This window comes from Pleurodeles waltl, chromosome 10 (assembly GCF_031143425.1).
Source record: "Pleurodeles waltl isolate 20211129_DDA chromosome 10, aPleWal1.hap1.20221129, whole genome shotgun sequence".
Lineage (NCBI taxonomy): Eukaryota > Metazoa > Chordata > Amphibia > Caudata > Salamandridae > Pleurodeles > Pleurodeles waltl.
In genome coordinates, this window is record NC_090449.1 from 329,746,427 (window position 1) to 329,760,544 (window position 14,118).

Here is a 14,118-nt window from a genome sequence, read left to right on the forward strand (position 1 = left end):
TGTGTAAAACTTGTATTACTATTGCAGGCCGGTAAAAAGTTATCTGCATCTTTGCGTAGTCGTGCATGTGCCTGGTTTCTTATTCTGTTTTTTACTTTTTTTTTTCTTGGCCATGTTATATTGTGGGGCCTTTAAACCTGTCACCTTGATAGGAACATTGCAAGCGGCAGCATCGACAAGTGCAGACTGAGGAGTCAGACCTAAACACAGACTCAGCTGTCAGGATGGCCGAGTGGTCTAAGGCGGCAGCCTCAAGAGAGCTTGATCTTCAGTTAAGCTAAGCATCCTGGTTTGCTCATGTAGTTGTGGGTTCATATCGCACTTCTGATAGGTCTATTTTCTGCCCTTAAATCTTCCTCTGCTTGCACAGCCAGCTCCCCACAACACTATCTTTGCAAGCTGCTGTAGCATATGAAAAGAAATCCACCAACCCTCCGGCTGGGCCCTCAATCAGCATTCCATGTATTTCTGGAAGGGGCATCTCAGTCACGCCTTCTGTTAGAGCTGCACCTTATCACTGTAACTACCATGCTGGTTTCTACTTAAGCAGTTGATTCCATCGTTTGAAGTGAGGCTCTCCTGCCACTTTTGGGCAGAGAAGGCACTGCCCCTGCAACAACAACAGGCAGACAAGCTCAACCTGGGTTTCCTGGTTAGGTGGGCGGAGCAGAATGGCAATGGTCCCTCCTTGTGACTTGAAATTAACATGAAGAAGACAGAGAGGCAGCTGAGAGTAGGCAGTACCCATGCACCCCTGAACACTGTCTTGCGATTTTCACCCAATTCTGAAATGAGTCGGGAGGAAAGGAGGTGATTTTCCTATCGAAGGCCATTCTGGGAATTCAGCCACCCCGCGTCTCCCAGGTGAGTGTTTCAGGCCTGTGAGGCACTCATATAAATCTCGCCTGATCGAGCACTGAGCGAGCAATTGTGCTTGAATACAAGAGGCATGCTCCTCTGGCTCAGGCGCAAGAGATGGCAGGCCCTTCAGTGCTTCTGGTCTGGAAGTCTACGGTGCAAGGGCCCAGGTCCTGCGGAGGCGTACAACTACCAGAAAGGGTCTGCTTTTCTCATCAGCGCCACAGTTCAGCTTGCTAGCATAGGGCTTCTTGACTACCTCTTGCCTTGCTAGAGGCAAAAAAAAAACCCTTGGCACAAAACATCAATTGCTATGGCACGCTTAGAAGGAGAGTCTCCAAGTGGCCCTGCTTTTTCACAAAGACACTTCAGAAGATGTTTGAAAGGCTTTTGCAGCAGCAGGCTCGTTGGTCTAGGGGTATGATTCTCGCTTTGGGTGTGAGAGGTCCCGGGTTCAAATCCCGGACGAGCCCGTGCCTTCATAGGTTCGATCTGTTTTTAAACAGGAGTATTTCTGCTTTCCACTCTTGTAAGATGCCATGGTGGAATGCATTGCATGCTTTCTACTGGTGTCGAGGCAGTTCGGCATGATGAAGGAGTGCGGGATTTCTTTCTAACTGCTTTTTTGTGTTGGAGCAGCACTTCTCGTTGGAACATGAAATGCACAGTGCTTCTCCAAAGTAATTGCAGGGCTGGTTTTGAAATCACCTCTTGGAATGAAAGTGATCCCAGTTCCTTTCTTCCAAAGGAAGAGATCCTGTCAGAAAGGCTCAGCTTTGAGCGTCATGAATATTGTCCCTTAGTCCTTGCATTCCAGTCCAAAGCATAGCCACATAAAGAAAGCAGGTGTGTCTGTTTCCAGTGCAGTGGTTCCAGTCCAATGCATAGCCACATGAAGCAAATAAGCAGGCATGTCTGTTTCTGTAGTGTAGTGGTTATCACGTTCGCCTTACACGCGAAAGGTCCCTGGTTCGAGGCCAGGCAGAAACAGCAAGTTGCTGTGCTTTATCACATTATTTGCATTTACCACCTCACCTGACAGGTAAATTGAAATTAAAGAGGCTGTGTCTATCCCTCACCATCGTGAGGTACTACGCTCCAAGGGCATCGGTCTCAACTCACCAAGAGAAGACGATACACCTTACGGCAGTCAGTTGCTCCCTTTTTGACCTTTCCATTGAAGCCTGGGCCTACTGTGGTCAAGCCAGCCAAGGAAGGAAGGTATGAGAGCGAAAATGGCTTTCCTACCTTCACCAAGAACATACACCTTGAGCAAAGAAAGGGCCAGACTTACAAGGCCCTATCGCCACCGGCACATCATCTTTAGTGACGCCCCGGTGGCACTATGTACTGTGCCGTATTTACAAGACGCCGTTCAACCACGTTTTGTGGCTTAACACCACCTTGTAAATACGGCCCCTTCACACGCAGCCCTTTCCCTGGAAGGGGCGTGCAATGGGCGTTGCTCTGGGTGGGCCACTGCAACACCATAGCATTTTGATGCTGCTCCAGTTTTACGAGTTTTTGTAAATCTGTGGCAGCGCCAAAATCCAAGCGCCATACAATGGGTGTCGTTATAGTGGAGAAACGAGCAGAAATGTTTTCATTTCTCCTCATTTTTGCTCTTTCTATGTGTGCTGCACGAACATATCGCCACTGAAGATTTCTGTTGTGCAGGAAGGTGTGCCTTCCTGAACAAAAACAATTTCCCCCTCCACGCAGCCATCCTTGTACCATGGCGCAAGGATGGCTGCGTTGGTGCTCGGCAGCTAATTTAGAGCTGGCGCAGAGGGAAGCACAGGGGTGCGCTGTATTCTACTAAATACGGCGCTTCCCTTTTTTTTGAAAATGACTGAGTGCGAGGCTGCCAAATTTGGCAGAGCGTCTCACTCAGTCATCCTCTTGTAATTATGGGCCAAAAGGTCTAAAGGATAGAGGCGTTTTATGTCATGTTCGATGACGACCATGGAAATGACTCTAGTCATATTGCAGAAGAGAGAACCATGTGCATTTTCTTGCCTTGCGATGTATTCGCCCACTCTCTGCCCTCAACCCTAGGAGCAGGGTCTGAGCAGTGGTGCTTCTGTGCCCTCGCTCGTTGGTGTCCGGGTCCAAATCCCCAACACACCCTTTTTAGCAGAAAACACACAAATTTTACTCAAAATACACAAAGCTTGAAGATTCCTCATTCCACTCAAAGCATTGTTGTGCAAAATATTTTTAGCCTCAGGAGAAAAAAAGGATCACCATGCCTTGGCTTCCTTCCTGCTTGCTTTCAGTGTGCTCTGTGTGATGCTTTCACAGGCTCTGGTTTCAGGCATTTAGGCATCAGATATTTGTCTCTACCCGCAGCTGTGACTTTTCAGTACATCTGAGTGTACGCTTGCTGGCTGACAACGCTGCAATTTTCACACTTACTCCTCGCTTTGTGAGCAACTGCTGATCAAGTATAGAGGCAATCGGGCAAACATATGAGGGGAATTTTGCTCCTTCAGTCAAGCCCTCATGCTTGTTTCTGTAGTGTAGTGGTTATCACGTTCGCCTAACACGCGAAAGGTCCCCGGTTCGAGACCGGGCAGAAACAATGGGCAGTGTCTGCTTTTGTGTTTGCTCCCTAAAAGCTTAGTCTCACTCAGGGATGGCCTTTAAAAACTTGTGACCTGTGTAAAACTTGTATTACTATTGCAGGCCGGTAAAAAGTTATCTGCATCTTTGCGTAGTCGTGCATGTGCCTGGTTTCTTATTCTGTTTTTTACTTTTTTTTTTCTTGGCCATGTTATATTGTGGGGCCTTTAAACCTGTCACCTTGATAGGAACATTGCAAGCGGCAGCATCGACAAGTGCAGACTGAGGAGTCAGACCTAAACACAGACTCAGCTGTCAGGATGGCCGAGTGGTCTAAGGCGGCAGCCTCAAGAGAGCTTGATCTTCAGTTAAGCTAAGCATCCTGGTTTGCTCATGTAGTTGTGGGTTCATATCGCACTTCTGATAGGTCTATTTTCTGCCCTTAAATCTTCCTCTGCTTGCACAGCCAGCTCCCCACAACACTATCTTTGCAAGCTGCTGTAGCATATGAAAAGAAATCCACCAACCCTCCGGCTGGGCCCTCAATCAGCATTCCATGTATTTCTGGAAGGGGCATCTCAGTCACGCCTTCTGTTAGAGCTGCACCTTATCACTGTAACTACCATGCTGGTTTCTACTTAAGCAGTTGATTCCATCGTTTGAAGTGAGGCTCTCCTGCCACTTTTGGGCAGAGAAGGCACTGCCCCTGCAACAACAACAGGCAGACAAGCTCAACCTGGGTTTCCTGGTTAGGTGGGCGGAGCAGAATGGCAATGGTCCCTCCTTGTGACTTGAAATTAACATGAAGAAGACAGAGAGGCAGCTGGGAGTAGGCAGTACCCATGCACCCCTGAACACTGTCTTGCGATTTTCACCCAATTCTGAAATGAGTCGGGAGGAAAGGAGGTGATTTTCCTATCGAAGGCCATTCTGGGAATTCAGCCACCCCGCGTCTCCCAGGTGAGTGTTTCAGGCCTGTGAGGCACTCATATAAATCTCGCCTGATCGAGCACTGAGCAAGCAATTGTGCTTGAATACAAGAGGCATGCTCCTCTGGCTCAGGCGCAAGAGATGGCAGGCCCTTCAGTGCTTCTGGTCTGGAAGTCTACGGTGCAAGGGCCCAGGTCCTGCGGAGGCGTACAACTACCAGAAAGGGTCTGCTTTTCTCATCAGCGCCACAGTTCAGCTTGCTAGCATAGGGCTTCTTGACTACCTCTTGCCTTGCTAGAGGCAAAAAAAAAACCCTTGGCACAAAACATCAATTGCTATGGCACGCTTAGAAGGAGAGTCTCCAAGTGGCCCTGCTTTTTCACAAAGACACTTCAGAAGATGTTTGAAAGGCTTTTGCAGCAGCAGGCTCGTTGGTCTAGGGGTATGATTCTCGCTTTGGGTGTGAGAGGTCCCGGGTTCAAATCCCGGACGAGCCCGTGCCTTCATAGGTTCGATCTGTTTTTAAACAGGAGTATTTCTGCTTTCCACTCTTGTAAGATGCCATGGTGGAATGCATTGCATGCTTTCTACTGGTGTCGAGGCAGTTCGGCATGATGAAGGAGTGCGGGATTTCTTTCTAACTGCTTTTTTGTGTTGGAGCAGCACTTCTCGTTGGAACATGAAATGCACAGTGCTTCTCCAAAGTAATTGCAGGGCTGGTTTTGAAATCACCTCTTGGAATGAAAGTGATCCCAGTTCCTTTCTTCCAAAGGAAGAGATCCTGTCAGAAAGGCTCAGCTTTGAGCGTCATGAATATTGTCCCTTAGTCCTTGCATTCCAGTCCAAAGCATAGCCACATAAAGAAAGCAGGTGTGTCTGTTTCCAGTGCAGTGGTTCCAGTCCAATGCATAGCCACATGAAGCAAATAAGCAGGCATGTCTGTTTCTGTAGTGTAGTGGTTATCACGTTCGCCTTACACGCGAAAGGTCCCTGGTTCGAGGCCAGGCAGAAACAGCAAGTTGCTGTGCTTTATCACATTATTTGCATTTACCACCTCACCTGACAGGTAAATTGAAATTAAAGAGGCTGTGTCTATCCCTCACCATCGTGAGGTACTACGCTCCAAGGGCATCGGTCTCAACTCACCAAGAGAAGACGATACACCTTACGGCAGTCAGTTGCTCCCTTTTTGACCTTTCCATTGAAGCCTGGGCCTACTGTGGTCAAGCCAGCCAAGGAAGGAAGGTATGAGAGCGAAAATGGCTTTCCTACCTTCACCAAGAACATACACCTTGAGCAAAGAAAGGGCCAGACTTACAAGGCCCTATCGCCACCGGCACATCATCTTTAGTGACGCCCCGGTGGCACTATGTACTGTGCCGTATTTACAAGACGCCGTTCAACCACGTTTTGTGGCTTAACACCACCTTGTAAATACGGCCCCTTCACACGCAGCCCTTTCCCTGGAAGGGGCGTGCAATGGGCGTTGCTCTGGGTGGGCCACTGCAACACCATAGCATTTTGATGCTGCTCCAGTTTTACGAGTTTTTGTAAATCTGTGGCAGCGCCAAAATCCAAGCGCCATACAATGGGTGTCGTTATAGTGGAGAAACGAGCAGAAATGTTTTCATTTCTCCTCATTTTTGCTCTTTCTATGTGTGCTGCACGAACATATCGCCACTGAAGATTTCTGTTGTGCAGGAAGGTGTGCCTTCCTGAACAAAAACAATTTCCCCCTCCACGCAGCCATCCTTGTACCATGGCGCAAGGATGGCTGCGTTGGTGCTCGGCAGCTAATTTAGAGCTGGCGCAGAGGGAAGCACAGGGGTGCGCTGTATTCTACTAAATACGGCGCTTCCCTGCATTTTGAAAATGACTGAGTGCGAGGCTGCCAAATTTGGCAGAGCGTCTCACTCAGTCATCCTCTTGTAATTATGGGCCAAAAGGTCTAAAGGATAGAGGCGTTTTATGTCATGTTCGATGACGACCATGGAAATGACTCTAGTCATATTGCAGAAGAGAGAACCATGTGCATTTTCTTGCCTTGCGATGTATTCGCCCACTCTCTGCCCTCAACCCTAGGAGCAGGGTCTGAGCAGTGGTGCTTCTGTGCCCTCGCTCGTTGGTGTCCGGGTCCAAATCCCCAACACACCCTTTTTAGCAGAAAACACACAAATTTTACTCAAAATACACAAAGCTTGAAGATTCCTCATTCCACTCAAAGCATTGTTGTGCAAAATATTTTTAGCCTCAGGAGAAAAAAAGGATCACCATGCCTTGGCTTCCTTCCTGCTTGCTTTCAGTGTGCTCTGTGTGATGCTTTCACAGGCTCTGGTTTCAGGCATTTAGGCATCAGATATTTGTCTCTACCCGCAGCTGTGACTTTTCAGTACATCTGAGTGTACGCTTGCTGGCTGACAACGCTGCAATTTTCACACTTACTCCTCGCTTTGCGAGCAACTGCTGATCAAGTATAGAGGCAATCGGGCAAACATATGAGGGGAATTTTGCTCCTTCAGTCAAGCCCTCATGCTTGTTTCTGTAGTGTAGTGGTTTCACGTTCGCCTAACACGCGAAAGGTCCCCGGTTCGAGACCAGGCAGAAACAATGGGCAGTGTCTGCTTTTGTGTTTGCTCCCTAAAAGCTTAGTCTCACTCAGGGATGGCCTTTAAAAACTTGTGACCTGTGTAAAACTTGTATTACTATTGCAGGCCGGTAAAAAGTTATCTGCATCTTTGCGTAGTCGTGCATGTGCCTGGTTTCTTATTCTGTTTTTTACTTTTTTTTTTCTTGGCCATGTTATATTGTGGGGCCTTTAAACCTGTCACCTTGATAGGAACATTGCAAGCGGCAGCATCGACAAGTGCAGACTGAGGAGTCAGACCTAAACACAGACTCAGCTGTCAGGATGGCCGAGTGGTCTAAGGCGGCAGCCTCAAGAGAGCTTGATCTTCAGTTAAGCTAAGCATCCTGGTTTGCTCATGTAGTTGTGGGTTCATATCGCACTTCTGATAGGTCTATTTTCTGCCCTTAAATCTTCCTCTGCTTGCACAGCCAGCTCCCCACAACACTATCTTTGCAAGCTGCTGTAGCATATGAAAAGAAATCCACCAACCCTCCGGCTGGGCCCTCAATCAGCATTCCATGTATTTCTGGAAGGGGCATCTCAGTCACGCCTTCTGTTAGAGCTGCACCTTATCACTGTAACTACCATGCTGGTTTCTACTTAAGCAGTTGATTCCATCGTTTGAAGTGAGGCTCTCCTGCCACTTTTGGGCAGAGAAGGCACTGCCCCTGCAACAACAACAGGCAGACAAGCTCAACCTGGGTTTCCTGGTTAGGTGGGCGGAGCAGAATGGCAATGGTCCCTCCTTGTGACTTGAAATTAACATGAAGAAGACAGAGAGGCAGCTGGGAGTAGGCAGTACCCATGCACCCCTGAACACTGTCTTGCGATTTTCACCCAATTCTGAAATGAGTCGGGAGGAAAGGAGGTGATTTTCCTATCGAAGGCCATTCTGGGAATTCAGCCACCCCGCGTCTCCCAGGTGAGTGTTTCAGGCCTGTGAGGCACTCATATAAATCTCGCCTGATCGAGCACTGAGCGAGCAATTGTGCTTGAATACAAGAGGCATGCTCCTCTGGCTCAGGCGCAAGAGATGGCAGGCCCTTCAGTGCTTCTGGTCTGGAAGTCTACGGTGCAAGGGCCCAGGTCCTGCGGAGGCGTACAACTACCAGAAAGGGTCTGCTTTTCTCATCAGCGCCACAGTTCAGCTTGCTAGCATAGGGCTTCTTGACTACCTCTTGCCTTGCTAGAGGCAAAAAAAAACCCTTGGCACAAAACATCAATTGCTATGGCACGCTTAGAAGGAGAGTCTCCAAGTGGCCCTGCTTTTTCACAAAGACACTTCAGAAGATGTTTGAAAGGCTTTTGCAGCAGCAGGCTCGTTGGTCTAGGGGTATGATTCTCGCTTTGGGTGTGAGAGGTCCCGGGTTCAAATCCCGGACGAGCCCGTGCCTTCATAGGTTCGATCTGTTTTTAAACAGGAGTATTTCTGCTTTCCACTCTTGTAAGATGCCATGGTGGAATGCATTGCATGCTTTCTACTGGTGTCGAGGCAGTTCGGCATGATGAAGGAGTGCGGGATTTCTTTCTAACTGCTTTTTTGTGTTGGAGCAGCACTTCTCGTTGGAACATGAAATGCACAGTGCTTCTCCAAAGTAATTGCAGGGCTGGTTTTGAAATCACCTCTTGGAATGAAAGTGATCCCAGTTCCTTTCTTCCAAAGGAAGAGATCCTGTCAGAAAGGCTCAGCTTTGAGCGTCATGAATATTGTCCCTTAGTCCTTGCATTCCAGTCCAAAGCATAGCCACATAAAGAAAGCAGGTGTGTCTGTTTCCAGTGCAGTGGTTCCAGTCCAATGCATAGCCACATGAAGCAAATAAGCAGGCATGTCTGTTTCTGTAGTGTAGTGGTTATCACGTTCGCCTTACACGCGAAAGGTCCCTGGTTCGAGGCCAGGCAGAAACAGCAAGTTGCTGTGCTTTATCACATTATTTGCATTTACCACCTCACCTGACAGGTAAATTGAAATTAAAGAGGCTGTGTCTATCCCTCACCATCGTGAGGTACTACGCTCCAAGGGCATCGGTCTCAACTCACCAAGAGAAGACGATACACCTTACGGCAGTCAGTTGCTCCCTTTTTGACCTTTCCATTGAAGCCTGGGCCTACTGTGGTCAAGCCAGCCAAGGAAGGAAGGTATGAGAGCGAAAATGGCTTTCCTACCTTCACCAAGAACATACACCTTGAGCAAAGAAAGGGCCAGACTTACAAGGCCCTATCGCCACCGGCACATCATCTTTAGTGACGCCCCGGTGGCACTATGTACTGTGCCGTATTTACAAGACGCCGTTCAACCACGTTTTGTGGCTTAACACCACCTTGTAAATACGGCCCCTTCACACGCAGCCCTTTCCCTGGAAGGGGCGTGCAATGGGCGTTGCTCTGGGTGGGCCACTGCAACACCATAGCATTTTGATGCTGCTCCAGTTTTACGAGTTTTTGTAAATCTGTGGCAGCGCCAAAATCCAAGCGCCATACAATGGGTGTCGTTATAGTGGAGAAACGAGCAGAAATGTTTTCATTTCTCCTCATTTTTGCTCTTTCTATGTGTGCTGCACGAACATATCGCCACTGAAGATTTCTGTTGTGCAGGAAGGTGTGCCTTCCTGAACAAAAACAATTTCCCCCTCCACGCAGCCATCCTTGTACCATGGCGCAAGGATGGCTGCGTTGGTGCTCGGCAGCTAATTTAGAGCTGGCGCAGAGGGAAGCACAGGGGTGCGCTGTATTCTACTAAATACGGCGCTTCCCTGCATTTTGAAAATGACTGAGTGCGAGGCTGCCAAATTTGGCAGAGCGTCTCACTCAGTCATCCTCTTGTAATTATGGGCCAAAAGGTCTAAAGGATAGAGGCGTTTTATGTCATGTTCGATGACGACCATGGAAATGACTCTAGTCATATTGCAGAAGAGAGAACCATGTGCATTTTCTTGCCTTGCGATGTATTCGCCCACTCTCTGCCCACAACCCTAGGAGCAGGGTCTGAGCAGTGGTGCTTCTGTGCCCTCGCTCGTTGGTGTCCGGGTCCAAATCCCCAACACACCCTTTTTAGCAGAAAACACACAAATTTTACTCAAAATACACAAAGCTTGAAGATTCCTCATTCCACTCAAAGCATTGTTGTGCAAAATATTTTTAGCCTCAGGAGAAAAAAAGGATCACCATGCCTTGGCTTCCTTCCTGCTTGCTTTCAGTGTGCTCTGTGTGATGCTTTCACAGGCTCTGGTTTCAGGCATTTAGGCATCAGATATTTGTCTCTACCCGCAGCTGTGACTTTTCAGTACATCTGAGTGTACGCTTGCTGGCTGACAACGCTGCAATTTTCACACTTACTCCTCGCTTTGTGAGCAACTGCTGATCAAGTATAGAGGCAATCGGGCAAACATATGAGGGGAATTTTGCTCCTTCAGTCAAGCCCTCATGCTTGTTTCTGTAGTGTAGTGGTTATCACGTTCGCCTAACACGCGAAAGGTCCCCGGTTCGAGACCGGGCAGAAACAATGGGCAGTGTCTGCTTTTGTGTTTGCTCCCTAAAAGCTTAGTCTCACTCAGGGATGGCCTTTAAAAACTTGTGACCTGTGTAAAACTTGTATTACTATTGCAGGCCGGTAAAAAGTTATCTGCATCTTTGCGTAGTCGTGCATGTGCCTGGTTTCTTATTCTGTTTTTTACTTTTTTTTTTCTTGGCCATGTTATATTGTGGGGCCTTTAAACCTGTCACCTTGATAGGAACATTGCAAGCGGCAGCATCGACAAGTGCAGACTGAGGAGTCAGACCTAAACACAGACTCAGCTGTCAGGATGGCCGAGTGGTCTAAGGCGGCAGCCTCAAGAGAGCTTGATCTTCAGTTAAGCTAAGCATCCTGGTTTGCTCATGTAGTTGTGGGTTCATATCGCACTTCTGATAGGTCTATTTTCTGCCCTTAAATCTTCCTCTGCTTGCACAGCCAGCTCCCCACAACACTATCTTTGCAAGCTGCTGTAGCATATGAAAAGAAATCCACCAACCCTCCGGCTGGGCCCTCAATCAGCATTCCATGTATTTCTGGAAGGGGCATCTCAGTCACGCCTTCTGTTAGAGCTGCACCTTATCACTGTAACTACCATGCTGGTTTCTACTTAAGCAGTTGATTCCATCGTTTGAAGTGAGGCTCTCCTGCCACTTTTGGGCAGAGAAGGCACTGCCCCTGCAACAACAACAGGCAGACAAGCTCAACCTGGGTTTCCTGGTTAGGTGGGCGGAGCAGAATGGCAATGGTCCCTCCTTGTGACTTGAAATTAACATGAAGAAGACAGAGAGGCAGCTGGGAGTAGGCAGTACCCATGCACCCCTGAACACTGTCTTGCGATTTTCACCCAATTCTGAAATGAGTCGGGAGGAAAGGAGGTGATTTTCCTATCGAAGGCCATTCTGGGAATTCAGCCACCCCGCGTCTCCCAGGTGAGTGTTTCAGGCCTGTGAGGCACTCATATAAATCTCGCCTGATCGAGCACTGAGCAAGCAATTGTGCTTGAATACAAGAGGCATGCTCCTCTGGCTCAGGCGCAAGAGATGGCAGGCCCTTCAGTGCTTCTGGTCTGGAAGTCTACGGTGCAAGGGCCCAGGTCCTGCGGAGGCGTACAACTACCAGAAAGGGTCTGCTTTTCTCATCAGTGCCACAGTTCAGCTTGCTAGCATAGGGCTTCTTGACTACCTCTTGCCTTGCTAGAGGCAAAAAAAAACCCCTTGGCACAAAACATCAATTGCTATGGCACGCTTAGAAGGAGAGTCTCCAAGTGGCCCTGCTTTTTCACAAAGACACTTCAGAAGATGTTTGAAAGGCTTTTGCAGCAGCAGGCTCGTTGGTCTAGGGGTATGATTCTCGCTTTGGGTGTGAGAGGTCCCGGGTTCAAATCCCGGACGAGCCCGTGCCTTCATAGGTTCGATCTGTTTTTAAACAGGAGTATTTCTGCTTTCCACTCTTGTAAGATGCCATGGTGGAATGCATTGCATGCTTTCTACTGGTGTCGAGGCAGTTCGGCATGATGAAGGAGTGCGGGATTTCTTTCTAACTGCTTTTTTGTGTTGGAGCAGCACTTCTCGTTGGAACATGAAATGCACAGTGCTTCTCCAAAGTAATTGCAGGGCTGGTTTTGAAATCACCTCTTGGAATGAAAGTGATCCCAGTTCCTTTCTTCCAAAGGAAGAGATCCTGTCAGAAAGGCTCAGCTTTGAGCGTCATGAATATTGTCCCTTAGTCCTTGCATTCCAGTCCAAAGCATAGCCACATAAAGAAAGCAGGTGTGTCTGTTTCCAGTGCAGTGGTTCCAGTCCAATGCATAGCCACATGAAGCAAATAAGCAGGCATGTCTGTTTCTGTAGTGTAGTGGTTATCACGTTCGCCTTACACGCGAAAGGTCCCTGGTTCGAGGCCAGGCAGAAACTGCAAGTTGCTGTGCTTTATCACATTATTTGCATTTACCACCTCACCTGACAGGTAAATTGAAATTAAAGAGGCTGTGTCTATCCCTCACCATCGTGAGGTACTACGCTCCAAGGGCATCGGTCTCAACTCACCAAGAGAAGACGATACACCTTACGGCAGTCAGTTGCTCCCTTTTTGACCTTTCCATTGAAGCCTGGGCCTACTGTGGTCAAGCCAGCCAAGGAAGGAAGGTATGAGAGCGAAAATGGCTTTCCTACCTTCACCAAGAACATACACCTTGAGCAAAGAAAGGGCCAGACTTACAAGGCCCTATCGCCACCGGCACATCATCTTTAGTGACGCCCCGGTGGCACTATGTACTGTGCCGTATTTACAAGACGCCGTTCAACCACGTTTTGTGGCTTAACACCACCTTGTAAATACGGCCCCTTCACACGCAGCCCTTTCCCTGGAAGGGGCGTGCAATGGGCGTTGCTCTGGGTGGGCCACTGCAACACCATAGCATTTTGATGCTGCTCCAGTTTTACGAGTTTTTGTAAATCTGTGGCAGCGCCAAAATCCAAGCGCCATACAATGGGTGTCGTTATAGTGGAGAAACGAGCAGAAATGTTTTCATTTCTCCTCATTTTTGCTCTTTCTATGTGTGCTGCACGAACATATCGCCACTGAAGATTTCTGTTGTGCAGGAAGGTGTGCCTTCCTGAACAAAAACAATTTCCCCCTCCACGCAGCCATCCTTGTACCATGGCGCAAGGATGGCTGCGTTGGTGCTCGGCAGCTAATTTAGAGCTGGCGCAGAGGGAAGCACAGGGGTGCGCTGTATTCTACTAAATACGGCGCTTCCCTGCATTTTGAAAATGACTGAGTGCGAGGCTGCCAAATTTGGCAGAGCGTCTCACTCAGTCATCCTCTTGTAATTATGGGCCAAAAGGTCTAAAGGATAGAGGCGTTTTATGTCATGTTCGATGACGACCATGGAAATGACTCTAGTCATATTGCAGAAGAGAGAACCATGTGCATTTTCTTGCCTTGCGATGTATTCGCCCACTCTCTGCCCTCAACCCTAGGAGCAGGGTCTGAGCAGTGGTGCTTCTGTGCCCTCGCTCGTTGGTGTCCGGGTCCAAATCCCCAACACACCCTTTTTAGCAGAAAACACACAAATTTTACTCAAAATACACAAAGCTTGAAGATTCCTCATTCCACTCAAAGCATTGTTGTGCAAAATATTTTTAGCCTCAGGAGAAAAAAAGGATCACCATGCCTTGGCTTCCTTCCTGCTTGCTTTCAGTGTGCTCTGTGTGATGCTTTCACAGGCTCTGGTTTCAGGCATTTAGGCATCAGATATTTGTCTCTACCCGCAGCTGTGACTTTTCAGTACATCTGAGTGTACGCTTGCTGGCTGACAACGCTGCAATTTTCACACTTACTCCTCGCTTTGCGAGCAACTGCTGATCAAGTATAGAGGCAATCGGGCAAACATATGAGGGGAATTTTGCTCCTTCAGTCAAGCCCTCATGCTTGTTTCTGTAGTGTAGTGGTTATCACGTTCGCCTAACACGCGAAAGGTCCCCGGTTCGAGACCAGGCAGAAACAATGGGCAGTGTCTGCTTTTGTGTTTGCTCCCTAAAAGCTTAGTCTCACTCAGGGATGGCCTTTAAAAACTTGTGACCTGTGTAAAACTTGTATTACTATTGCAGGCCGGTAAAAAGTTATC

At 48.3% G+C, this 14,118-nt stretch overlaps 11 non-coding genes across 11 annotated transcripts; all 11 read left to right on the plus strand.

The window, feature by feature from the left end:
* Nucleotides 1–1,259: 1,259 nt before the first annotated feature.
* Nucleotides 1,260–1,331, plus strand: TRNAP-UGG (transfer RNA proline (anticodon UGG)). Its single transcript has one exon. It is a non-coding gene; the product is annotated as a tRNA-Pro (tRNA).
* A 444-nt stretch (nt 1,332–1,775) lies between these two features.
* TRNAV-UAC (transfer RNA valine (anticodon UAC)) lies at nt 1,776–1,848 on the plus strand. The gene has a single exon. It is a non-coding gene; the product is annotated as a tRNA-Val (tRNA).
* A 1,521-nt stretch (nt 1,849–3,369) lies between these two features.
* TRNAV-AAC (transfer RNA valine (anticodon AAC)) lies at nt 3,370–3,442 on the plus strand. The gene has a single exon. It is a non-coding gene; the product is annotated as a tRNA-Val (tRNA).
* Nucleotides 3,443–4,778: 1,336 nt separating this feature from the next.
* On the plus strand, nt 4,779–4,850 carry TRNAP-UGG (transfer RNA proline (anticodon UGG)). Its single transcript has one exon. It is a non-coding gene; the product is annotated as a tRNA-Pro (tRNA).
* Nucleotides 4,851–5,294: 444 nt separating this feature from the next.
* Nucleotides 5,295–5,367, plus strand: TRNAV-UAC (transfer RNA valine (anticodon UAC)). Its single transcript has one exon. It is a non-coding gene; the product is annotated as a tRNA-Val (tRNA).
* A 2,928-nt stretch (nt 5,368–8,295) lies between these two features.
* On the plus strand, nt 8,296–8,367 carry TRNAP-UGG (transfer RNA proline (anticodon UGG)). The gene has a single exon. It is a non-coding gene; the product is annotated as a tRNA-Pro (tRNA).
* Nucleotides 8,368–8,811: 444 nt separating this feature from the next.
* TRNAV-UAC (transfer RNA valine (anticodon UAC)) lies at nt 8,812–8,884 on the plus strand. Its single transcript has one exon. It is a non-coding gene; the product is annotated as a tRNA-Val (tRNA).
* Nucleotides 8,885–10,405: 1,521 nt separating this feature from the next.
* On the plus strand, nt 10,406–10,478 carry TRNAV-AAC (transfer RNA valine (anticodon AAC)). The gene has a single exon. It is a non-coding gene; the product is annotated as a tRNA-Val (tRNA).
* Nucleotides 10,479–11,814: 1,336 nt separating this feature from the next.
* TRNAP-UGG (transfer RNA proline (anticodon UGG)) lies at nt 11,815–11,886 on the plus strand. Its single transcript has one exon. It is a non-coding gene; the product is annotated as a tRNA-Pro (tRNA).
* Nucleotides 11,887–12,330: 444 nt separating this feature from the next.
* Nucleotides 12,331–12,403, plus strand: TRNAV-UAC (transfer RNA valine (anticodon UAC)). The gene has a single exon. It is a non-coding gene; the product is annotated as a tRNA-Val (tRNA).
* A 1,521-nt stretch (nt 12,404–13,924) lies between these two features.
* Nucleotides 13,925–13,997, plus strand: TRNAV-AAC (transfer RNA valine (anticodon AAC)). Its single transcript has one exon. It is a non-coding gene; the product is annotated as a tRNA-Val (tRNA).
* Nucleotides 13,998–14,118: the final 121 nt, after the last annotated feature.